At 49.6% G+C, this 26,173-nt stretch overlaps 1 long non-coding RNA gene across 1 annotated transcript; it reads left to right on the top strand.

The window, feature by feature from the left end:
* Positions 1–20,956: 20,956 nt before the first annotated feature.
* LOC138113895 (uncharacterized) lies at positions 20,957–25,891 on the top strand. Its single transcript, XR_011152380.1, has 2 exons — positions 20,957–21,062; positions 23,417–25,891. It is a non-coding gene; the product is annotated as an uncharacterized lncRNA (long non-coding RNA).
* The last annotated feature ends 282 nt before the right edge of the window (positions 25,892–26,173 follow it).

Below are 26,173 nucleotides of genomic sequence, written 5' to 3'. Positions count from 1 at the left end.
CAAATGACAATGGATGCTTAGAGCTGTACCAGAACTTGGCACCCAAGGCATAACAAGTGCTTCTTTCCACCAGTGACTTCTTACCTCATTCACTTGACCGCTAAGATCTGGCTTTACCTCCTAAGAACAAAGACAAAGAACAATCCTGTAACACAGCCACCATTTATGTTTGCCCTGCAAAGACAAACAGTGACCGACCTTCAGGTGGGAACCCCCTCACACGGTATGGGGCGCTCTGCCGCAGATTTAATCCGTCTGCATCTGCAAGAAAGTGATGACAAAAGTCAAAGAGCTGCATTAGAACTTCACAGCTCCAGCCATCCTGTATGAGTCTAGGAATACCATCTTGAGGCCAAACTACAACCTACACCACAAATTCCACATCCCCAGGCCTTGTCCTATTACACCCATACTCCACAGTATGCATCAGGGAAGAGCAGCTCTGGGCCAAACCCACTCAGGCACCCGTGACACAGAAGATGACAAAACAAAGGGACACAACAAGAAGAGAAAACTCTAGGCTAGATGATCACAAGGGCCGAGCAAATGAGGAATGAGATGACCACGGCGAGACCGACGGTGAGCCAACGAGGCTGCAAGAACCCTGGCAGAGGAGGATGATAACAGAAGGGCTTATTCCAAGAACCGCAAAGATGGATGCCCGAGAATTGGACGGGTGGAATCCTCCAGCTATCTTCACATTCTTACAAGCCTTCATCCTCTATAATGGATCATTGCAGGGCACAGCTGACAATGCAGCTCAGAACAAGACCTGAAAAGACACCCGACTCAACCTCGCTGAAGAGAGACGTGATCCTGATGCACCTCCAAGCTCACGAGTCAAAGGATCAATGGTATCGGCACCACACTGAGGAACACCAAGAACAGAGACGCTAAGAATAATGCCCAGCGTTTGCGATAAGCATCTCAAAGGGCTAAGGCAAAAGACCTGTGACACGAGATGCACAAAAGACAGAGAACGCACAATAGATAGGTGACATGTACCAGGCCTGCTCTGCCCTGCGCACCTCGGCACTGTGATCAAAAGCAAGACTTAAGCTTTATGGGGCCTAAGGGGCCCCTTCTTGGGTATCCCCACCTCCAAATCTGACTCAAAAATACCTCCTGGTGAGTCCCAACTCAACACCCTGCTTTCACCCCTACTGTGGGTCACAGGTCTCAACTTATCTCTTGGATGTCTGGGGATGTCAATCTGCCTCGGGTGCAAAAGAAGGCTGCATCACCATGCGGGAAGCTCGTGCCTTCACTGGGCTGGTTCTCTTCTTAGTCAGCTACAATAAAGAAAACCAGACAAACATCAGTGCATGAACTTAGTGGCACCTCAGCCAAAACCTGTCGATTCTGCCACTCACCGTCTCCTAAAAAGGCTGGCCTCCTCAGGCCGCACGCTTTGGCCACGCTCTGAGGCCAACGCCATCGTCATCGTCACAGAGTATACCTGGGTTAAGAGGAGACGGGGTGATGCGGCATTGCCGAAACTTGAGTGGGCCCTCGCTCCTCCCTCCCTCCGCAACTCACTGCAACTACCTGGCCGTTGCCGAAGGCAACCTGGACGGCACGTTCAAATGGAAAAGGTAAAGGCTTCGTCACAGAGTCCTGTAATACTTCCGGCGGGCTAACGACAGCGGCGAGCCAGGTCCATCAGCCAGTTGGCAAGGAGTTTCACCATAATACATGGGGACTGCCTGAAGCACACAAACGACAATGGATGCTTAAAGCTTAGAGTGCCAGAACTTGGCATCGAAACAATAACAACCCGTTCAGGACACCGGTCACCACTTACCTCACTAACTCGACTTTGACTGCTGAGATCTGGCATTACCTCCTAAAAACAAAGACAAAGAACGATGCTGTAACACAGCCACCAATTACACTTGCCCCGCAAACAAACGGCGACTGACCTTCCTGCAGGAAACCCCCTCACCTGGTATGGGGCGCTCTGCCACGGATTTCATCTGTCTGCATCTGCAAGAAAGTGATGACAAAAGTCAAAGGGCTGCATGAGAACTTCACAGCTCCAGCCATCTTGTGACAACCTAGGAATATCATCTAGACGCCAGACTACACCCTACATTATGGATTTAAGGGCCTTGGGCCTTGTTCTATTACACCTATATGCCAGAGTATGCAGCAGGGCAGAGCAGCTCTGGGCCATTCCATGCAGGCACCCGTGACACAGGAGACGACAAAAGAGGGGATGCAATGAGGAGAGAGAACACTCGGCGAAAAGCGTGACTGCAAGCACATCAAAGGGCTAAGGCAAAAGACCCGTGACACAAGATGCCCAAAAGACACGGCATGCACAATAGACAAGTGACGCAAGATGCACTCGGATTGCTCTGCCCTGCGCACCTCAGCATTGCGATCAAATGTGAGGCTTTCCCATTATGCGGGCTAAGGGGCCCCTTCTTGGACATCCCCATCTCCAAAGCTGACTCAAAACTCCCTCCCAGCAAGCCCCGACCCGACACCCCGCTTTCATTCCCTCCGTGGGTCACATCCCTCAACTTATCTCTCAGACATCTGGGGATGTGAATCTTCCTGGGGCGCAAAAGAAGGCGGCCTCTCGCCGGCCCAGAAGCTCCTGCCATTGCCAGGCTGTTGTCTCTCAGTCAGCTACAATAAAGACAACCAAACATCAGTGTATGAGCTTAGTGGCATGTCGGCCAAAACCCAACAATTCCACTACTCACCGTCTACTAAGAGAGCCCGGGTCCTCGGGCCACACGCTCTGGCCGCGCTCCAAGGCCGACGCCATCATCGCAGGGTATACCTGGGTTGAGTGGAGACGAGGTTATGCAGCATTGCTGAAACTTGAGTGGACCCTTGTTCCTCCTCCCTCCCCGACATGCTGCAACTCCTCGGCCGTTGCCAAAGGCTACCCAGACGGTACCTTCGCATGGAAAAGGTAAAGGCTTCATCGCAGAATCCCATGATACTTGCAGAGGACTCACGAGGGCAGCGAGCCAGGTCCATCAGCCAGTCGGTGAGGGGTTTCAGTGTAATACAAGGGGACCGCCTGAAACACACAAATGACAGTGGATGCTTAGAGCTGTACCAGAACTTGGCACCCAAGGAATACCAAGTGGTTCTTTCCACCAGTGACTTCTTACCTCATTCACTTGACCTTGACTGCCAAGATCTGGCTTTACCTCCTAAGAACAAAGACAAAGAACAATGCTGTAACAAAGCCACCAGTTACACTTGCTGAGGAAACACAAACAGTGACTGACCTTCCTGGGGGAACCCCGTCACCCGGTATAGGGCGCTCTGGCACGGATTTAATCTGTCTGCATCTGCAAGAAAGTGATGACAAAAGTCAAAGGGCTGCATGAGAACTTCACAGCTCCAGCCATCTTCTGACAATCTAGAAATATCATCTAGAGGACAAACTGCACCATACATTACAGATTTAAAGGCCCCAAGCCTTGTTCTATTACACCGATATGCCAGGGTGTGCAGCAGGGCAGAGCAGCTCTGGGCCAAACCCATGCAGGCACCCATGACAGAGGAGACGACAAACGAGAGGATACAACAAGGAGAGAGAACTCAGGGTGGAAAGCATGACTGCAAGCACATCAAAGGGCTAAGGCAAAAGACCTGTGACACAGGACACCCAAAAGACATGGCATGCACTATAGACAAGTGACACAACAGGCACTCGGATTGCTCTGCCCTGCGCACCTCAGCATTGTCATCAAATGTGAGACTTTCACTTTATGCGGGCTAAGGCGCCCCTTCTTGGGTATCCCCATCTCCAAAGCTGACGCAAAAATCCCTCCCGGCGAGGCCCGACGCGATACTCCGCTTTCATCCCCTTGACTTATCTCTCAGACGTCCTGAGATGTGAATCCAGCTGGGACGCAAAAGAAGACCGCCTCACCATCCTGGAAGCTCCTACCATCGCCAGGCTTTTGTCTTTTAGATGGCTACAATAAAGAAAACCAAACATCAGTACAGGAACTTCGTGGCACATTGGCCAAGCCCCCAACAGTTCCACTACTCACCGTCTCCTAAGAAGGCCGGGGTCCTTGGGCCCCACGTTTTGGCCACGCCCCGAGGCCGATACCGTCATCGCAGGGTATACCTGAGTTAAGAGGAGAGGAGGTGATGCGGGACTGCTGAAACTTGAGCGGACCCTCGCTTCCCCCCCCCCGACTTGCCGCAACTCCTCGGCCGTCGCCAAAGGCTACCGGGACGGTACCTTCGCATGGAAAAGGTAAAGGCTTCATCGCAGAGTCCCATGATACTTGCGGAGGACTCAGGAGGGCGGCAAGACAAGTCCGTCAGCCAGTCGGCGAGGAGTTTGGTGTAATACAAGGGGACTACCTGAAACACACAAATGACAATGGATGCTTAGAGCTGTACCAGAACTTGGCACCCAAGGCATAACAAGTGCTTCTTTCCACCAGTGACTTCTTACCTCATTCACTTGACCTTGACTGCTAAGATCTGGCTTTACCTCCTAAGAACAAAGACAAAGAACAGTCCTGTAACACAGCCACCACTTATGTTTGCCCTGCAAAGACAAACAGTGACCGACCTTCAGGTGGGAACCCCCTCACACGGTATGGGGCGCTCTGCCGCAGATTTAATCCGTCTGCATCTGCAAGAAAGTGATGACAAAAGTCAAAGAGCTGCATTAGAACTTCACAGCTCCAGCCATCCTGTATGAGTCTAGGAATACCATCTTGAGGCCAAACTACAAGCTACACCACAAATTCCACATCCCCAGGCCTTGTCCTATTACACCCATACTCCACAGTATGCATCAGGGAAGAGCAGCTCTGGGCCAAACCCACTCAGGCACCCGTGACACAGAAGATGACAAACAAGGGGACACATCAAGGAGAGAAAACTCTAGGCTAGATGATCACAAGGACCGAGCAAATGAGGAATGAGATGACCACGGCGAGACCGACGGTGAGCCAACGAGGCTGCAAGAACGCTGGCAGAGGAGGATGATAACAGAAGGGCTTATTCCAAGAACCGCAAAGATGGATGCCCGAGAATTGGACGGGTGGAATCCTCTAGCTATCTTCACATTCTTACAAGCCTTCATCCTCTATAATGGATCATTGCAGTGCACAGCTGACAATGCAGCTCAGAACAAGACCTGAAAAGACACCCGACTCAACGTCGCTGAAGAGAGACGTGATCCTGATGCACCTCCAAGCTCACGAGTCAAAGGATCAATGGTATCGGCACCACACTGAGGAACACCAAGAACAGAGACGCTAAGAATAATGCCCAGCGTTTGCGATAAGCATCTCAAAGGGCTAAGGCAAAAGACCTGTGACATGAGATGCACAAAAGACAGAGAACGCACAATAGACAGGTGACACGTACCAGGCCTGCTCTGCCCTGCGCACCTCGGCACTGTGATCAAAAGCAAGACTTAGGCTTTATGGGGCCTAAGGGGCCCCTTCTTGGGTATCCCCACCTCCAAATCTGACTCAAAAATACCTCCTGGTGAGTCCCAACTCAACACCCTGCTTTCACCCCTACTGTGGGTCACAGGTCTCAACTTATCTCTTGGATGTCTGGGGATGTCAATCTGCCTCGGGTGCAAAAGAAGGCTGCATCACCATGCGGGAAGCTCGTGCCTTCACCGGGCTGGTTCTCTCTTGGTCAGCTACAATAAAGAAAACCAGACAAACATCAGTGCATGAACTTAGTGGCACCTCAGCCAAAACCTGTCAATTCTGCCACTCACCGTCTCCTAAAAAGGCTGGCCTCCTCAGGCCGCACGCTTTGGCCACGCTCTGAGGCTAACGCCATCGTCATCGTCACAGAGTATACCTGGGTTAAGAGGAGACGGGGTGATGCGGCATTACCGAAACTTGAGTGGGCCCTCGCTCCTCCCTCCCTCCGCAACTCACTGCAACTACGCGGCCGTTGCCGAAGGCAACCTGGACGGCACGTTCAAATGGAAAAGGTAAAGGCTTCGTCACAGAGTCCTGTAATACTTCCGGCGGGCTAACGACAGCGGCGAGCCAGGTCCATCAGCCAGTTGGCAAGGAGTTTCACCATAATACATGGGGACTGCCTGAAGCACACAAACGACAATGGATGCTTAAAGCTTAGAGTGCCAGAACTTGGCATCGAAACAATAACAACCCGTTCAGGACACCGGTCACCACTTACCTCGCTAACTCGACTTTGACTGCTGAGATCTGGCATTACCTCCTAAAAACAAAGACAAAGAACGATGCTGTAACACAGCCACCAATTACACTTGCCCCGCAAACAAACGGCGACTGACCTTCCTGCAGGAAACCCCCTCACCTGGTATGGGGCGCTCTGCCACGGATTTCATCTGTCTGCATCTGCAAGAAAGTGATGACAAAAGTCAAAGGGCTGCATGAGAATTTCACAGCTCCAGCCATCTTGTGACAACCTAGGAATATCATCTAGACGCCAGACTACACCCTACATTATGGATTTAAGGGCCTTGGGCCTTGTTCTATTACACCTATATGCCAGAGTATGCAGCAGGGCAGAGCAGCTCTGGGCCATTCCATGCAGGCACCCGTGACACAGGAGACGACAAAAGAGGGGATGCAATGAGGAGAGAGAACACTCGGCGAAAAGCGTGACTGCAAGCACATCAAAGGGCTAAGGCAAAAGACCCGTGACACAAGAGGCCCAAAAGACACGGCATGCACAATAGACAAGTGACGCAAGATGCACTCGGATTGCTCTGCCCTGCGCACCTCAGCATTGCGATCAAATGTGAGGCTTTCCCATTATGCGGGCTAAGGGGCCCCTTCTTGGACACCCCCATCTCCAAAGCTGACTCAAAACTCCCTCCCAGCAAGCCCCGACCCGACACCCCGCTTTCATTCCCTCCGTGGGTCACATCCCTCAACTTATCTCTCAGACATCTGGGGATGTGAATCTTCCTGGGGCGCAAAAGAAGGCGGCCTCTCGCCGGCCCAGAAGCTCCTGCCATTGCCAGGCTGTTGTCTCTCAGTCAGCTACAATAAAGACAACCAAACATCAGTATATGAGCTTAGTGGCATGTCAGCCAAAACCCAACAATTCCACTACTCACCGTCTACTAAGAGAGCCCGGGTCCTCGGGCCGCACGCTCTGGCCGCCCTCCAAGGCCGACGCCATCATCGCAGGGTATACCTGGGTTGAGTGGAGACGAGGTTATGCAGCATTGCTGAAACTTGAGTGGACCCTTGTTCCTCCTCCCTCCCCGACATGCTGCAACTCCTCGGCCGTTGCCAAAGGCTACCCAGACGGTACCTTCGCATGGAAAAGGTAAAGGCTTCATCGCAGAATCCCATGATACTTGCAGAGGACTCACAAGGGCAGCGAGCCAGGTCCATCAGCCAGTCGGTGAGGGGTTTCAGTGTAATACAAGGGGACCGCCTGAAACACACAAATGACAGTGGATGCTTAGAGCTGTACCAGAACTTGGCACCCAAGGAATACCAAGTGGTTCTTTCCACCAGTGCCTTCTTACCTCATTCACTTGACCTTGACTGCCGAGATCTGGCTTTACCTCCTAAGAACAAAGACAAAGAACAATGCTGTAACAAAGCCACCAGTTACACTTGCTGAGGAAACACAAACAGTGACTGACCTTCCTGGGGGAACCCCGTCACCCGGTATAGGGCGCTCTGGCACGGATTTAATCTGTCTGCATCTGCAAGAAAGTGATGACAAAAGTCAAAGGGCTGCATGAGAACTTCACAGCTCCAGCCATCTTCTGACAATCTAGAAATATCATCTAGAGGACAAACTGCACCCTACATTACAAATTTCAAGTCCCCAAGCCTTGTTCTATTACACCGATATGCCAGGGTATGCAGCAGGGCAGAGCAGCTCTGGGCCAAACCCATGCAGGCACCTATGACAGAGGAGATGACAAACGAGAGGATACAACAAGGAGAGAGAACTCAGGGTGGAAAGCATGACTGCAAGCACATCAAAGGGCTAAGGCAAAAGACCTGTGACACAGGACACCCAAAAGACATGGCATGCACTATAGACAAGTGACACAACATGCGCTCGGATTGCTCTGCCCTGCGCACCTCAGCATTGTCATCAAATGTGAGACTTTCACTTTATGCGGGCTAAGGCGCCCCTTCTTGGGTATCCCCATCTCCAAAGCTGACGCAAAAATCCCTCCCGGCGAGGCCCGACTCGATACTCCGATTTCATCCCCTTGACTTATCTCTCAGACGTCCTGAGATGTGAATCCACCTGGGACGCAAAAGAAGACCGCCTCACCACCCTGGAAGCTCCTACCATCGCCAGGCTTTTGTCTTTTAGATGGCTACAATAAAGAAAACCAAACATCAGTACAGGAACTTCGTGGCACATTGGCCAAGCCCCCAACAGTTCCACTACTCACCGTCTCCTAAGAAGGCCGGGGTCCTTGGGCCCCACGCTTTGGCCACGCCCCGAGGCCGATACCGTCACCGCAGGGTATACCTGAGTTAAGAGGAGAGGAGGTGACGCGGGACTGCTGAAACTTGAGCGGACCCTCGCTTCCCCCCCCCCCCGACTTGCCGCAACTCCTCGGCCGTCGCCAAAGGCTACCGGGACGGTACCTTCGCATGGAAAAGGTAAAGGCTTCATCACAGAGTCCCATGATACTTGCGGAGGACTCAGGAGGGCGGCAAGACAAGTCCGTCAGCCAGTCGGCGAGGAGTTTGGTGTAATACAAGGGGACTACCTGAAACACACAAATGACAATGGATGCTTAGAGCTGTACCAGAACTTGGCACCCAAGGCATAACAAGTGCTTCTTTCCACCAGTGACTTCTTACCTCATTCACTTGACCTTGACTGCTAAGATCTGGCTTTACCTCCTAAGAACAAAGACAAAGAACAGTCCTGTAACACAGCCACCACTTATGTTTGCCCTGCAAAGACAAACAGTGACCGACCTTCAGGTGGGAACCCCCTCACACGGTATGGGGCGCTCTGCCGCAGATTTAATCCGTCTGCATCTGCAAGAAAGTGATGACAAAAGTCAAAGAGCTGCATTAGAACTTCACAGCTCCAGCCATCCTGTATGAGTCTAGGAATACCATCTTGAGGCCAAGCTACACCACAAATTCCACATCCCCAGGCCTTGTCCTATTACACCCATACTCCACAGTATGCATCAGGGAAGAGCAGCTCTGGGCCAAACCCACTCAGGCACCCGTGACACAGAAGATGACAAACAAGGGGACACATCAAGGAGAGAAAACTCTAGGCTAGATGATCACAAGGACCGAGCAAATGAGGAATGAGATGACCACGGCGAGACCGACGGTGAGCCAACGAGGCTGCAAGAACCCTGGCAGAGGAGGATGATAACAGAAGGGCTTATTCCAAGAACTGCAAAGATGGATGCCCGAGAATTGGACGGGTGGAATCCTCCAGCTATCTTCACATTCTTACAAGCCTTCATCCTCTATAATGGATCATTGCAGTGCACAGCTGACAATGCAGCTCAGAACAAGACCTGAAAAGACACCCGACTCAACCTCGCTGAAGAGAGACGTGATCCTGATGCACCTCCAAGCTCACGAGTCAAAGGATCAATGGTATCGGCACCACACTGAGGAACACCAAGAACAGAGATGCTAAGAATAATGCCCAGCGTTTGCGATAAGCATCTCAAAGGGCTAAGGCAAAAGACCTGTGACATGAGATGCACAAAAGACAGAGAACGCACAATAGACAGGTGACACGTACCAGGCCTGCTCTGCCCTGCGCACCTCGGCACTGTGATCAAAAGCAAGACTTAGGCTTTATGGGGCCTAAGGAGCCCCTTCTTGGGTATCCCCACCTCCAAATCTGACTCAAAAATACCTCCTGGTGAGTCCCAACTCAACACCCTGCTTTCACCCCTACTGTGGGTCACAGGTCTCAACTTCTCTTGGATGTCTGGGGATGTCAATCTGCCTCGGGTGCAAAAGAGGGCTGCATCACCACGCGGGAAGCTCGTGCCTTCACCGGGCTGGTTCTCTCTTGGTCAGCTACAATAAAGAAAACCAGACAAACATCAGTGCATGAACTTAGTGGCACCTCAGCCAAAACCTGTCAATTCTGCCACTCACCGTCTCCTAAAAAGGCTGGCCTCCTCAGGCCGCACGCTTTGGCCACGCTCTGAGGCCAACGTCATCGTCACAGAGTATACCTGGGTTAAGAGGAGACGAGGTGATGCGGCATTGCCGAAACTTGAGTGGGCCCTCGCTCCTCCCTCCCTCCGCAACTCACTGCAACTACCTGGCCGTTGCCGAAGGCAACCTGGACGGCACGTTCAAATGGAAAAGGTAAAGGCTTCGTCACAGAGTCCTGTAATACTTCCGGCGGGCTAACGACAGCGGCGAGCCAGGTCCATCAGCCAGTTGGCAAGGAGTTTCACCATAATACATGGGGACTGCCTGAAGCACACAAATGACAATGGATGCTTAAAGCTTAGAGTGCCAGAACTTGGCATCGAAACAATAACAACCCGTTCAGGACACCGGTCACCACTTACCTCGCTAACTCGACTTTGACTGCTGAGATCTGGCATTACCTCCTAAAAACAAAGACAAAGAATGATGCTGTAACACAGCCACCAATTACACTTGCCCCGCAAACAAACGGTGACTGACCTTCCTGCAGGAAACCCCCTCACCTGGTATGGGGCGCTCTGCCATGGATTTCATCTGTCTGCATCTGCAAGAAAGTGATGACAAAAGTCAAAGGGCTGCATGAGAACTTCACAGCTCCAGCCATCTTGTGACAACCTAGGAATATCATCTAGACGCCAGACTACACCCTACATTATGGATTTAAGGGCCTTGGGCATTGTTCTATTACACCTATATGCCAGAGTATGCAGCAGGGCAGAGCAGCTCTGGGCCATTCCATGCAGGCACCCGTGACACAGGAGACGACAAAAGAGGGGATGCAATGAGGAGAGAGAACACTCGGCGAAAAGCGTGACTGCAAGCACATCAAAGGGCTAAGGCAAAAGACCCGTGACACAAGATGCCCAAAAGACACGGCATGCACAATAGACAAGTGACGCAAGATGCACTCGGATTGCTCTGCCCTGCGCACCTCAGCATTGCGATCAAATGTGAGGCTTTCCCATTATGCGGGCTAAGGGGCCCCTTCTTGGACACCCCCATCTCCAAAGCTGACTCAAAACTCCCTCCCAGCAAGCCCTGACCCGACACCCCGCTTTCATTCCCTCCGTGGGTCATATCCCTCAACTTATCTCTCGGACATCTGGGGATGTGAATCTTCCTGGGGCACAAAAGAAGGCGGCCTCTCGCCAGCCCAGAAGCTCCTGCCATTGCCAGGCTGTTGTCTCTCAGTCAGCTACAATAAAGACAACCAAACATCAGTATATGAGCTTAGTGGCATGTCAGCCAAAACCCATCAATTCCACTACTCACCGTCTACTAAGAGAGCCCAGGTCCTCAGGCCGCACGCTCTGGCCGTGCTCCAAGGCCAACGCCATCATCGCAGGGTATACCTGGGTTGAGTGGAGACGAGGTTATGCAGCATTGCTGAAACTTGAGGGGACCCTTGTTCCTCCTCCCTCCCCGACATGCTGCAACTCCTCGGCCGTTGCTGAAGGCTACCCAGACGGTACCTTCATATGGAAAAGGTAAAGGTTTCATCGCAGAGTCCCATGATACTTGCAGAGGACTCACAAGGGCAGCGAGCCAGGTCCATCAGCCAGTCGGTGAGGGGTTTCAGTGTAATACAAGGGGACCACCTGAAACACAAATGGCAATGGATGCTTCGAGCTGTACCAGAACTTGGCACCCAAGGAATACCAAGGGGTTCTTTCCGCCAGTGACTTCTTACCTCATTCACTTGACCTTGACTGCTTAGATCTGGCTTTACCTCCTAAGAACAAAGACAAAGAACAATCTTGTAACACAGCCACCAGTTACACTTGCTGAGGAAACACAAACAGTGACTGACCTTCCTGTGGGAACCCCCTCACTCGGTATAGGGCGCTCTGGCACGGATTTAATCTGTCTGCATCTGCAAGAAAGTGATGACAAAAGTCAAAGGGCTGCATGAGAACTTCACAGCTCCAGCCATCTTGTGACAACCTAGGAATATCATCTAGACGCCAGACTACACCCTACATTATGGATTTAAGGGCCTTGGGCCTTGTTCTATTACACCTATATGCCAGAGTATGCAGCAGGGCAGAGCAGCTCTGGGCCATTCCATGCAGGCACCCGTGACACAGGAGACGACAAAAGAGGGGATGCAATGAGGAGAGAGAACTCTCGGCGAAAAGCGTGACTGCAAGCACATCAAAGGGCTAAGGCAAAAGACCCGTGACACAAGATGCCCAAAAGACACGGCATGCACAATAGACAAGTGACGCAAGATGCACTCGGATTGCTCTGCCCTGCGCACCTCAGCATTGAGATCAAATGTGAGACTTTCCCATTATATGGGCTAAGGGGCCCATTCTTGGACATCCCTATCTCCAAAGCTGCCTCAAAACTCCCTCCCAGCAAGCCCCGACTCGACACCACCTTGCTGTCATTCCCTCCATGGGTCATATCCCTCAACTTATCTCTCGGACATCTGGGGATGTGAATCTTCCTGGGGCACAAAAGAAGGCTGCCTCTCGCCATCCCCGAAGCTCCTGCCATTGCCAGGCAGTTGTCTCTCAGTCAGCTACCATAAAGAAAACCAAACATCAGTACACAAGCTTAGCGGCACATCAGCCAAAACGCAACAATTCCACTACTCGCCCTCTCCTAAGAGGGCCCGGATCCTCCGGCCACACCTCAAGGCTGGCACCATCATCACAGGCTATACCTAGGTTGAGTGGAGACGAGGTGATGAGGTATTGCTGAAACTTGAGTGGACGCTCGCTCCTCCTCCCTCCCTCCCTGACTTGCTGCAGCTCCTCGGCCGTTGTCGAAGGTGACCCGGATGGTACCCTCACATGGAAAAGGTAAAGGCTTCATCGCAGAGTCCTGTGATACTTGCGGAGGACTCACGAGGGCAGCGAGCCGGGTCCGTCGGCCGGTCAGTGAGGAGTTTGGTGTAATACAAGGGGCACGCCTGAAACACACAAATGACAATGGATGCTTAGAGCTGTACCAGAACTTGGCACCCAAGGAATACCAAGTGGTTCTTTCCACCAGTGACTTCTTACCTCATTCACTTGACCTTGACGGCTGAGATCTGGCTTTACCTCCTAAGAACGAAGACGAAGAACAATGCTGTAACACAGCCACCATTTACACTTGCTCTGCAAAGACCAACAGTGACTGACCTTCCTGCGGGAACCCCCTTAACTGGTACAGGGGCACTCAGCCACGGACTTAATCCATCTGCATCGGAAATAAACTGAGGACAAAATTCGAAGTGCTGCATGATAACTTAACAGCTCCAGCCATCTTGTGTCAATCTCAGAATACCATCTAGAGGTCAAACTACACCCTACATCACAAATTACAAGTCCACAAGCCTTGTCCTTTTACACCTATACACCAGAGTATGCATCAGGGCAGAGCAGCTCTGGGCCAAACCCACTCAGGCACCCGTGACACAGGAGATGACAAACGAGGGGACCCAACAAGGAGGGAAAACTCTGGGCTAGATGATCCCAAGGACCGAGAGAATGAGGAATGAGACGACTTAGGTGAGACTGACAGTGAGCCAACAGGGCTCCAAGAACCCTGGCAGAGGAGGATGCTAACACAAAGGCTTTATTCAAGAACCACAAAAATGTATTCTTGAGTTGTACAGGCAGAATCCTCTAGCTATCTTCGTATTTTCACAAGTCCTCATCCCCTTTAGTGGATTGTTGTGGTGCATAGCTGTCAATGCAGCTCAGAACAAGACCTGAAAAGACACCTGACTCAACACTGCTAAAGAGATGTGATCCTGATGCACCTCCAAGCTCAAGAGTCAAAGGATCAATGGTATCAGCACCACACTGAGGAACACCAAGAGCAGAGATGCTAAGAATAATGCCCAGCATTTGCAATAAGCATCTCAAAGGGCTAAGGCAAAACACCTGTGACACGAGATGGCCAAAAGACAGAACACACACTAGACAAGTGACATGCACCAGGACTGGTCTGCCCTGCATACCTTGGCATTGTGATCAAAAGCAAGATTTTTCCCTTTATGTTGGCCTAAGGGGCCCCTTCTTGGGTATCCCCACCTCCAAATCTGACTCAAAAATCACTCCCGGCAAGTCCCAACTCAACAACCTGATGTCACCCCCTCTGTGGGTCACAAGCCTTGACTTTTCTCTCAGACGCCTGGGGATGTGAATCTGCCTTGGGCGCAAAAGAAGGCCAACTTGCCGTCCTGGAAGCTCCTGCAGTCACTGGGCTGTTCTCTCTCAGTCAGCTACAAAAAAAAAAACCAAACCCAACATCAGTACATTAGCTTAGTGGCACCTCAGCCAAAACCCAACTATTCTGCTACTCACCGTCTCCTAATAGGGCCAGGGTCCTCGGGCTGCACACTTTGGCTGCACTCCAAGGCTGACACTGTCATTGCAGGGTATACCTGGATTAGGAGGAGACAAGGTGATGTGGCATTGCTGAGACTTGAGCAGACCCTCATTCCTCCTCCCTCCCCAATATGCTGCAGCTCCCCAGCCATTGCTAAAGGCTGCTCAGAAAGACCCTTCGAATAGAAAAGGTGAAGGCTTGGTCAAAGAGTCCCATAATACTTTCAGAGGGCTCACAAGGGTGGCGAGCCGGGTCTGCCGGTTATGGAGGTTTGGAGAACACAAGCAGACCACCTGAAACACACAAATGACAACGGATGCTTGGAGCTCTACCAGAACTTGACACCCAAGGAATAACAACTTTTTCTTTCCACCGGTCACCGCTTACCACGTTCACTTGACGTTGACTGCTGCTATCCAGCTTTACCTCCTAAAAATAAAGACAAAGAACAATGCTGGAACATAGCCACCATTTACACTTGCCCTGCAAACACAAACGGTGACTCACCTTCCTGCGGGAATCCCCCTCACACGGTGTGGGGCGCTCTGCCACAGATTTAACCTGACTGCATCTGAAAGAAAGTGATGACAAAAGGTAACGCGCTGCATGATAACTTCACAGCTCCAGCCATCCTGTGTCAATCTAGGAATATCATCTAGAGGCCAAATTATACCCTACATAACAAATATCAAGTCCCGGGGCCCTGTCCTATTACAACTATATGCCAGACTGTGCAGCAGGGCAGAGCAGCTCCAGACCAAACCCATGCAGGCACCTGTGACACAGCAGATCACAAACGAGGTGAAGGGATGAGGAGAGAAAACTCTCAGCGAGAAGAATGACTGCAAGCACATTGAAGAGCTAAGACAGAAGACATGAGATGCCCAAAAGAGACAGGGCACACAATAGACAAGTGACATGACATGCACTGGGTCTGCTCTGCCTGGCGCACCTCGGCCTTGTGATCAAAAGTGAGGCTTTCCTTTCATGGGGCCTAAGGGGCCCCTTCTTAGACATCCCCATCTCTGAAGCAGACTCAATATTCCCTCCCGGCGAGCCCTGACCCGACACTCTGCTTTCACCCCCTCGACTTATCTCTCAGACGTGCAGGGATGCAAATCCTCCTCGGGCACAAAAAAAGGCCACCTTGCCATCCAGGAAGCTCCTGCCATCACCAGGCTGTTCTCTCTTAGAGAGCTACAGTAAAGAAAACCAAACCAAACATCAGTGCACGAACTTAGTGACACCTCAGCCAGAACCCAACAATTCCACCGCTCACCATCCCCTAAGAAGGCCAGGGTTCTCAGGCCGCACGCTTTGGCCGTGCTCCGAGGCCGAGGCCATCGTCACCACGTATTCCTGGGTCAAGAGGAGACAAGGTGATGCGGCATTACTGAAACTTGAGCAGACCCTCACTCTTCCTCCCTCCCTGACTCACCACAACTACCCAGCCGTTGCCAAAGGGTGCCTGCACAGCACCTTTGATTGGAAAAGGTAAAGGCTCCATCGCAGAGTCCCGTAACACTTCTGAAGGGCTCACAAGGGTGGCAGACCAGGTCTGTTGGCCGGTCATGGAGGTGCTTCAGCATAATACAAGGGGACCACCTAAAACGCACAAATGATTGTGGATGCTTAGAGGTGTACCAGAACTTGGCACCCAAGGAATAACAACTTTTTCTTTCCACCGGTCACTGCTTACCTCGCTCACTTCACTTTGACTGCTGCTATCTGGCTTTACCTCCTAAAAGCAAAGACAAAGAACAATGCTGGAACATTGCCACCATTTACACTTGCCCTGCAAACACAAACAGTGACTGACCTTCCTGCGGGAACCCCCTCAACCGGTATGCGGCACTCTGCCAGGGATTTAACCCATCTGCATCTGAAAGAAAGTGATGACAAAAGTCAAAGGGCTGCATGATAACTTAACAGCTCCAGCCATCCTGTGTCAATCTAGGAATAACATCTTGAGGTCAAACTACACCCTACATAAATATCAAGTCCCAGGGCCCTGTCCTATTACACCTATAGGCCAGGCTATGCAGCAGGGCATAGCAGCTCTGGGCCAAACCCATGCAGGCACCCGTGACACAGGAGATGACAAAAAAGGGGACACAACAAGGAGAGAAAACTCTCGGCAAGAAGAATGACTGCAAACACATTGAAGGGCTAAGACTAAATACATGAGACACAAGATGCCCAAACGAGACAGAACGCACAACAGACAAGTGACATGACATGCACCGGGACTGCTCTGCACACATAAGTGTTTTAATCAAAAGTGATACTTTCCCTTTATGGGGCCTAAGGGGCCCCTTCTTAGACATCTCCATCTCTGAAGCTGGCTCAATGTTCCCTCCCGGCAAGCCCTGACCCAACACTCTGCTTTCACCCCCTCAACTTATCTCTTGGACATCCAGGGATGCAAATCTACCTCAGGCATAAAAGAAGGCGGCCTCACCGTCCAGGAAGCTCCTGCCATCAGCGGGCTGTTCTCTCTTAGTCAGCTACAATAAACAAAACCAAACAACAGTGCACAAAGTTAGTGGCACCTTGGCCAGAACCCGACAATTCTGCCACTCACCGTCTCCTATGTAGGCCAGGGTTCTCGGGCAGCACACTTCAGGCACACTCCGAGGCTGACGCCATTGTTGCAGGGTATACTGGGGTTAAGGAGACAAGGTGATGTGGCACAGCTGAAACTTGAGTAGACCCTCAATCCGCCTCCCTCCATCCCCAACTTGCTGCAACTCCTCGGCCATTGCCAAAGGCAGCAGGATGGTGGCTTCGAATGGAAAATGTAAAGACTTCATTGCAGAGTCCTGTAATGCTTCCGGAGGGTTCACGAGGGCAGCAAACTGGGTCTGTCAGCCGGTTGGCAAGGAGGTTAGGCATAATACAAGTGGACCCCCTAAAGCACACAAATAACAATGGATGCACCAGAAATTGATACCCAAGCAATAACAAGTCATTCTGTCTACCAGTCACCGCTTACCTCACTCACTTGACCTTGACTGCTGCTATCCAGCTTTACCTCCTAAAAATAAAGACAAAGAACAATGCTGGAACACAGTCACCATTCACACTTGCCTTGCAAAGACAAATGGTGACTCACCTTCCTGCAGGAACCCCCTCACCCGGTGTGGGGCGCTCTGCCACCAATTTAATCCATCTGCGTCTGAAAGAAAGTGATGACAAAAGTCAAAGTGCTGCATGAGAACTTAACAGCTCCAGGCATCCTGTATCAATCTAGGAATATCATCTAGAGGCCAAACTACACCCTACAGAACAAATTCCAAGTTCCCAAGCCTTGCCCTACTACAACTATATGCCAGACTGTGCAGTAGGGCAGAGCAGCTCCGGGCCAAATCCCATGCAGGATTTGCATGCAGCAGATGACAAAGGAGGGGACACAACGAGAAGAGAAAACTCTCGGCAAGAAGAATGACCGCAAGCACGTCAAAGGGCTAAAGCAAAAGACGTGAAACACAAGATGCCCAAAAGACACAGAACACACAATAGAGAAGTGATACAACATGCACTGGGACTGCTCTGCCCTGCACACCTCAGCACTGTGATCAAAAGTGAGACTTTCCCTTTATGTGGCCTAAGGGGCCCCTTTGTGGGTAGCCCCATCTCCAAAGCTGACTTAAAAATCCCTCCCAGCAACCCCCTACCCAACACCCCGCTTTCATCCCGTTGACTTATCTCTCAGACATCCAGGGATGTGAATCCTCTTTGGGTGCAAAAGAGGGCCGCCTTGCCATCCAGGAAGCTCCTGCCATTGCTGGCCTGTTGTCTCTTAGTCAGCTACAATAAAGAAAACCAAATATCAAGGCTTGAACTTAGTGGCAGGTTAGCCAAAACCCAACAATTCCACTACTTACCATCTCCTAAGAAGCCCGGGGTCCTGGGGCCACACACTTCAGCCGCACTCCAAGGCTGGCACCATCATCGTAGGGTATACCTGGGTTAAGAGGAGACAAGGTGATGCGGCATTGCTGAGACTTGAGCAGACCCTAGCTCCTCCCCCCTCCCTCCAACTTCTCGGCCGTTGCTAAAGTCTGCCCGGATGGTATCTTTGAATGGAAAAGGTAAAGGCTTCATTGCAGAGTCCCATAATGCTTTGGGAGGGCTCATGAGGGCAGTGAGCCGGGTACATTGGCCAGTCGTTGAGGGGGCTCAGCATAATACAAGTGGACCCCCTAAAACACACAAATGACAGTGTATGCTTAGAGCTGTACCAGAACTTGCCACCTAAGGAATAACAACTTTTTCTTTCCACCAGTCACTGCTTACTTTGCTCACTTGACCTTGACTGCTGAGATCTAGCTTTCCCTCCTAAAAACAAAGGCAAAGAACAATGCTGGAACACAGTCACCATTTACACGTGCCCTGCAAAGACAAATGGTGACTGACCTTCCTGTGCAAGCCCTCTCACCCGGTATGGGGCACTCTGCCACTGATCTAATCCATCTGCATCTGAAAGAAAGTGATGACAAAAGTTAAAGGGCTGCATGATAACTTAGGACTAGAAAACTGCGAGACACCGCCATACCACTCCCGCCGAACCCCGCACAGACCAGCCATGGTTGCTCCATCTGAGGTGTGGCTCAGGTGGTTATGCAAAAGTAAAGGTTACCCGTAAAGCCTTCTTTCTATTCCACCTACCCCCCAGTCTATTCCACAGGGCAGAGCAGTTCTAGGCTAAACACAAACTCAAACAACACATTATGCTACAAACAGTGGGACACAAGGATGATAAAAAAAGCTCTCGGAGAGAAGAATGACGGTAAGGACCGAGATGACGCCAAAAGAGATGACCGATGGCATAGTGACAGTAGACGGAAGCGGCTCTAAGGAGCAGAAGAAAAGACTGTAATAGAGTGACCTATTATAAGACCTGTCAGTCACGATGATCAAGATGGCTGCAAAACAATGCTATGTTCAGAATGCTCCCTGTATCCTTACAATGTTATAAGCCCCAGGACATTACAACTCATGGCTGGAAAGGATGTATGGCAATACAGCCAGGAATGAGGCCTCAAAAGACATCTGACTCAACATTTCTGAGATGCGATTCCGAGACACGGCTGAGCCCATCGGTAAGAGAACAAATTGTATCGGTAATATGCCGAGAAGTACAAATGTTTGAGAACCTAGAGATGATGGCTGACACTTGCCATAAGGTCCTTGAGGATAAAAGGCAGACATATCTGATCCAAGGGATCCTGAAGACACACTAGACAACACAACACACCAGACAACACAACAGACTGGAACTGCTCTGCACTGCATACCCTACGGTTGCAATCAAATGTGGAGCCTCTCCCTTTAGCTATCCTAAGAGGCCCCTTAGAGAGCATCCCTTACCCCTGCACTAATTATTAAGTTTTTCCCAGGAATTTCCAACTCACTACCATGTTGCCATCCCATCTCCAGGTCATAGCCCCTGACTTATCTTTCGGATGACCGGCAATATGAATCCACATTGGATGCGAAATGAGTCCTCCTCAGTCGTCTCAGAAGGCCCCATAATAGCCGGGTTAGCCTCTTAGTCAGCTACAATAAAAAAAAAAATCAAGATCAATGCACAAATCTAGTGGCATATAGGCCAAATGCCCACAATTTGGCTACTCACCACCTCCTAAGCACATCCAGGTCCTCAGGTCTCTGGCTTCACCCAGAATCAAAAGCTGTGGCCATTACTTCAATAGACACGTGAGACAGCAAGGGGCAAAGTTATATGGTATTTCTGTAAGTGCAGTGGATGCATTTGTGTGCTTTAAGATGTATAAATGTATCTGCTGTGCTTGGGAAAAAGCCTTAGGTAGCCCCAAATAGACACCTTTTCCCACCCTATGGCCTTCAAAACCCCTTTTGGCACTTCCTAAGCCAGCTACCCTGCTCACACTCTCCCAGCTGCAATCCATAACTTACCTATCGGAAGCCACAATTTTGGATATCATCTTTGATATGGGCAAGGTCCCTTTTATGACACAATGAATACACTAAAAAAATTTGAAGCTTCATATTCAATACAACCTGGAAGTTACAATGCTCCTAAAGAAAAAACAAAACAAGAAGAAAAACTGAAATTAGAAAAGCACCTTACCACCCCTGAACACTCAAGCCAAAATTATGAGCCTAAATACTCCCTGTGTTCAACACTATCTTCTTCACAATGTCTTCAAAACCTCTGTTGCTTTAGAGGCTAAAAGCATCTACTGGGGGAAAAAAAAAAACAACCTGATATAAGCTGAAAGGCCCTCTTCATTAAAATGAGAGCAGATCTCCCACCCGGTCAATCCCAGGGAGGAAATGAATCCCCTTGGCAAAGGCTGGGGTTAATATACCCCTGGCCGGGTCCGCCTCTCATTCCCATCATGCCCCAGAAAAGGGAGGAGGCAATTACCACAAGGTATAAAAGCTGTCAAAGGAGCTACAGCTGCTTGCCTCCTCTGATTTAAGTTCAAAATGAGTAAAGGGTTGCAGAGGAGGAAAAAAAGCTCTTCAGGGAATTGATGATGCCTTCTTTTTTACTACAGCTACATCGAGCAAAAGGGCAGAGACCAGGTAAGAAATAAGACTTTGTATTTTGGCAGTATAGATAGCCAAGTGGGATAACTAGCTATTAATTTGCACAGTTGCTCCTTAGTGATTAGTAAGTAGTACTTCACATGTGACTAAGTAGGGTGGAGAAGAGTAGTAATTATATGAATGGTGAAGCTCTCATTGGGACCTCTAATTGGGGCTAGATACATTATAAATAAAAATAACAAAACTAATAGACTCCTGGGTGCTGTTAGGGTTATGTATGTGCTGGGCTTACTCCCATATGAGATATTTGGTACCGGGGCATGGGTAGAAGTGCCCTAAAATGCAGATTTAAACCCTTAAAATGCTGGAAAAGGGAGCACTTCCTTTAACTGAACCCCTAAAATGAGGAGATGGGGTGTTTACTTCCACTTAAGCTAATACAATGGCAAATAAATGGCTTCTCCCCTTTAATTTAATCCTCTAAAATATTTGGAAAAGAGGGGGTTTCCTCACTTTAAATCTCTCAAATGATACAGAAAGAGTAATTTTTCCCTCAGCTCAAACCCTTAAAAAGGGGGGACAACTGGGCTTCCCCCTCCATTTACACATTTGGATGATGAAAATGCAGGAGTTACCCTTAATTCAAACCCATAAAATAGCACAGTCAAGGTTTTCCCTTTCCATTTAAACTAGAAAATAATGGGAAATGGGGATTTGCTGTCAGTTGATAGCCCTAACAGCATAGAAGGGGTGGGGTTTCCTTCAAATGATACTATTAAAATTGCAGGGGAAGGGGATTCCCCCTCAATTTTGATAGAGACAATTATGGAAAAGGAAGTTTTTCCCTTAATTTTAGCCCCTTTTCTCCTAATAATACCTCTATTTTCTGGGGGCTCTGGGGAGGGACTGACAAGATAAAAGGGGAAAGTTGAAAGTTTCCCCGTGGCACCCCACATGCTGCCTGGCATGCTCAGGTGCCCAGGTGTATCTGGCTGCTCCCTAGCTCCTGCTAGGATGCTCCAACTGTCATTCCTGGAGAGACACTCGGGATGCCTTCATCAGCCCCTGTGAACTAGTAGCTCCCTGTGCAGGTGTGCCCGGGCACCCCTCTGAAAGCAGCTGGTCATGCCTGGACCTGCTGTGCCTTGGAGCAGGGGGGTGAGGTGGAGAAAGATCCTGCCGGTTGTTCCCTCCCATACATGGGCTGTTGTCTGTCCCTGAAACACTGGGGTGCCGGCCTTTCCTTTCTGTGGAAAAGAACCGGCCTTCTCAGCCAGGTACCTGTGGCCAAAATTGGGATTCTGCCTCCAAAATTCCCTATGTCCTAGCTTTGTAATTAACGAGGAAATTTCCCCCAGATCATAAGCGATTACAGGTAATTTTTCCTCTGCAATCATTACTGAATTGTGTTTCTGTGGAAGTGTTTGACACATCCCTTGAGGGGACGAGGGTTTGGCTGGGTTTTTTATGGCTAATCCTGACAGGCCCTGACAGAACCCGAGCCCCACATTGCTGGTCTACCCTGAATTTCCGTGAAATATTGATACAGTTTATAAATACTCCCTTTGCCTGCTACTCAGTCTTTCCCTGTCCATCCAGGGAGCAGATTACTCCATCCTTTGCTCCTGACCGCAGCTCTCCTGCCCAAATGCTAGTTCTCACAGACAAGAACTAAGCAGAAAACTGCTACAAGTGTTGGCTTTTAAAGTAAAATTCTTATTACATCTGGCTAAATGATCAAAATAAATATAAGTATTGATGGTCATTGGGCAAAAGCTTTTCAGAACAGAAAATATCCATTTTGATAGCACAGATCCCATTTTGACAATAATGCATTCTTTTGTGTTTGGGAATCCTGCCCATATAGGGCATCTGAAAATTGGTATTTTGGAATTTGATATTTTGAAATGGGGACATTTTGATATTTTGGAACTTAATATTCTGGTATTTTGAAAGGAAATTATTCTGGTATTTTGGAACTTGGTATTCTGGTATTTTGGAAGTAGGTTACTTTGCTATTCTGAAACTTGGTTTTCTGGTATTGCAGAACTGGATTACTTTGGCAATTTGGGACTTGGTATTCTACTGTTTTGGAACCGAACTACTTTGGTATTTCAAAACTTGGTTTTCTGGAATTTTGAAACCTAGTTTTCTGATATTTTTTAACTTGGTTTTCTATTATTTTGGAACTAGGTTATTCTGGTATTTTGCAATCTGATTTTTTTTTTTTTTTTGTATTTTTGTGGGCTGGGGTTTTTTTGTACTTTGTAACATGGGCTTTTAGTTTAGTATTTTTGTAACCTGGGGGGTTGCTATTTTGTAACCTGTGCTTGGCAGGGGCCTGTGGCATCCTAGTCCAGGCTCTTGGCTTCATTTGCCTTCTTTGACAGTGATTATCCTCTCATGGGAACTGTTAAATCACAGACTGTACAATGAGACAGACTTCCCAAAACAGAAATAAATTCCAGCTATGGAAAATCTCACTGCCGCATTTAGAAACACTTCAGCAAAGACTTTGGAAAAAGCAAAGGTGATGTATGATTACCTGGGGCCCCAGGAAACTGAGGTGAAGGTGGGGAACAAGCAGACAGCAAACAGCTTCCACTGCTTCTTGCTCCAGACACTACTGCAAGTGCAGCTTCCCTGGAATTTCATGTCCAGTGTGTCTCTTCCAAGCTCAGCAGGCGAACAAACAGGTACTCCAGGATTTACTTCGTTTGTACTTCAGGCAGCACAGACCCTCCACGAGGAACTGGAATCCAAGGGTAGATCTAAAAATGGTCCTTCCTCCCACTTACCGCTCCACACTTTCTCCTTCCGCAGGTAGGATGCAGGTGCCTCACAGAGCCAAGAAAACTGCCTTTCAATTCAGTACAAAACCTGCCTGAAAAAAAACAGGACGCCGGGACTGAGAGCCAGCAGCAATTCCTTAGTGTTTCTGTTCACAACTGTTCTCCTGCTGCTTTTCTTGACAGGGGCTTTTCTTTCAAGGTCATTCCTGTATTGTTTTATCTTGACAAATGTTTTAGAAAGTTGAGTTTCTTGAGAACTGTTTCATCCTGATGCTTTCAGTGCTGTGCTTGCCACGATCCTTTGGATGCCCTAACTGTGCATCCAATTCAGGGAACACCAACTTAGCCCTGGGCTGGGAAACAAAAGACAACAAACATTTAAAAATCGTCCCTGCCTTGAGGGTGTTCAGGCCCGGGAGAAAGCCCTTCCCACCACCCTCTTGGCCTCTTCCCAGTCCGAGTAACTGGAAATGTGCATCCAAACCCGAATTAGACATATCGGGGTGTGTTCTGCACACCAAAGACCACAGCCCCAAGCACTGGGAGCCTGAAGATGCTCTGGATTACAATTCACAGCCTCAGTGAACCCTGCAGAGTAAAGCCAAGTGGTTTCTTTCTCTGAGGGAGGAAAACGCATGACAGCAAGGGCTGTCCCAGCTGACCTGGCCCTCATGGGGTCAGCTGAACAGGATAACCCATTGAGTCTTGCTCTGCTGTTGAAAAACACTACAAACCCTGTGGCTTGAGGGTTCAAAATCTACTTTTTAGGTCAGCCAAAAGGCCTCTGGCTGGGACAATTCACTGAATTCACTGGCAGATCCCAAGATCTGTTTCCAAGTGCATAAAAACCTACACCTACAAGAAGGTCCCAAGTACAGTGGAGTTAAAGGTGCTCTGAGCATGGGTTCCTTGAACTTCAGGGAAATGATCCCTAGTCTGGCTTTGGGATGCTCCCACCTGTACCTTGTGTTCTCCACACCAGCCATCCTGCCTGGGAAGGCCAGGCGTTTTGGATGCCCTCTGGGAACCCCCAGACCCCCTGCCAGTGAGCAATGGCGCTGTCTGTGCCTGCAGCCCTCACCCCAATTTTTGTCAGTGGGTGGTTCTTGATGTGGCAGTTGGGGACAGGGGTAAGGGGTGGCCCTGGCAGTGCTGGGGCAGCAGTTGGACCTGATGGTCTCAAAGGGTTTTCCAGCCTCAGGGATTCTATGGGACAGCCTGTGACTGACCCCGCTGCACAGACAGGCACGGGAAGCTGTTACACACAGATTATATTGCCATGAGCCAGAGCACTTCAGGGCATCCTTGAGAGAGTTGCAGAGAGCAGGAAAAAAAATACACAGTTACGGCACTGATCATGCTCTGTGGTTTGCAAGTGGGGCATGATCACCATTTTGGTTTTGTCTTGATAGTTCCAAGGAAAATAACTGTTGAGCTGGCAGCAAAGATGCCGCCTTCCTGATACTCCTGGCCCAGAACCATGGCCCAGCAGGCAGCTGTGGCAATCTGAATTATTTGTGCAGTTCAGAAGCTGCACATCCCTAGACCAATCCCTTGGGAGCATGAACCTTCCCATGGGCATTTTGTACTTCGCTGTGTACTTTCAGCACACTGGGACCATTAAATCAGAATGAGGTCACTTGGTGACAGCACAGCATTAGATCAGATATCAAGAGACTCACCAGACAACATTCACTATGGACTCTCTGTGGATGCTAAAAGGCAGGAGCAGAGAAATTTTCCAGCTCTGTAGTTTGTGAAGTTTTTCCTTTCTCATCCTTTAGCTGAGAAACAGAGAAATCCAGCTTCTCACAGCTTCTCTGTGAGAGCTTTTGTTCTCATGAGAACTGGACGGGTAACAGTTTGTAAGAATGTAAACTATTTCTACACCTGCTATTGTTGTCAGAACACTAGAATTGTTTTCAGTCTTGTGAGAATAATATTTGGAAATGGGTGTCTTACTGCTCGGCCTATCACCTTGAGAGGTGGTGAGTGAATAAGCCAATCATGTAATTTCTTTATTGCAAACTACACTATAAAAGAGGAGAAATTCATTAAATGAGGTCTTAACTCCGCTTTGGCCATATCTTTTAACCTGGACCTATGTCGTGATTCGCCGTTCTCTGGGGATAACAGTGACAGACTCTCCATTCTCATTGTTCTGGCTGCAGCATCCTCATTTCTCACAGGTCTGTTTCAAGGACTCCCCTCAAAATATGGATCGCTGGTCCCAGTAGGGAATCCCCAAGAGCATTTTTACTCCCTGCAAACTGCAGGAATGACCAAGAACAGGTTCTGTCATAGGAAAAGCAGAGGATTGTGATGATTACACAGCTCTCCCTGTGAGGGCTTCAG

The sequence above is a fragment of the Aphelocoma coerulescens genome, chromosome 8, assembly GCF_041296385.1.
Source record: "Aphelocoma coerulescens isolate FSJ_1873_10779 chromosome 8, UR_Acoe_1.0, whole genome shotgun sequence".
In the NCBI taxonomy this organism is placed as follows: Eukaryota; Metazoa; Chordata; class Aves; order Passeriformes; family Corvidae; genus Aphelocoma; species Aphelocoma coerulescens.
The sequence above is the reverse complement of the archived record's forward strand: the minus strand, read 5'-3'. Positions and strand labels throughout refer to the sequence as shown.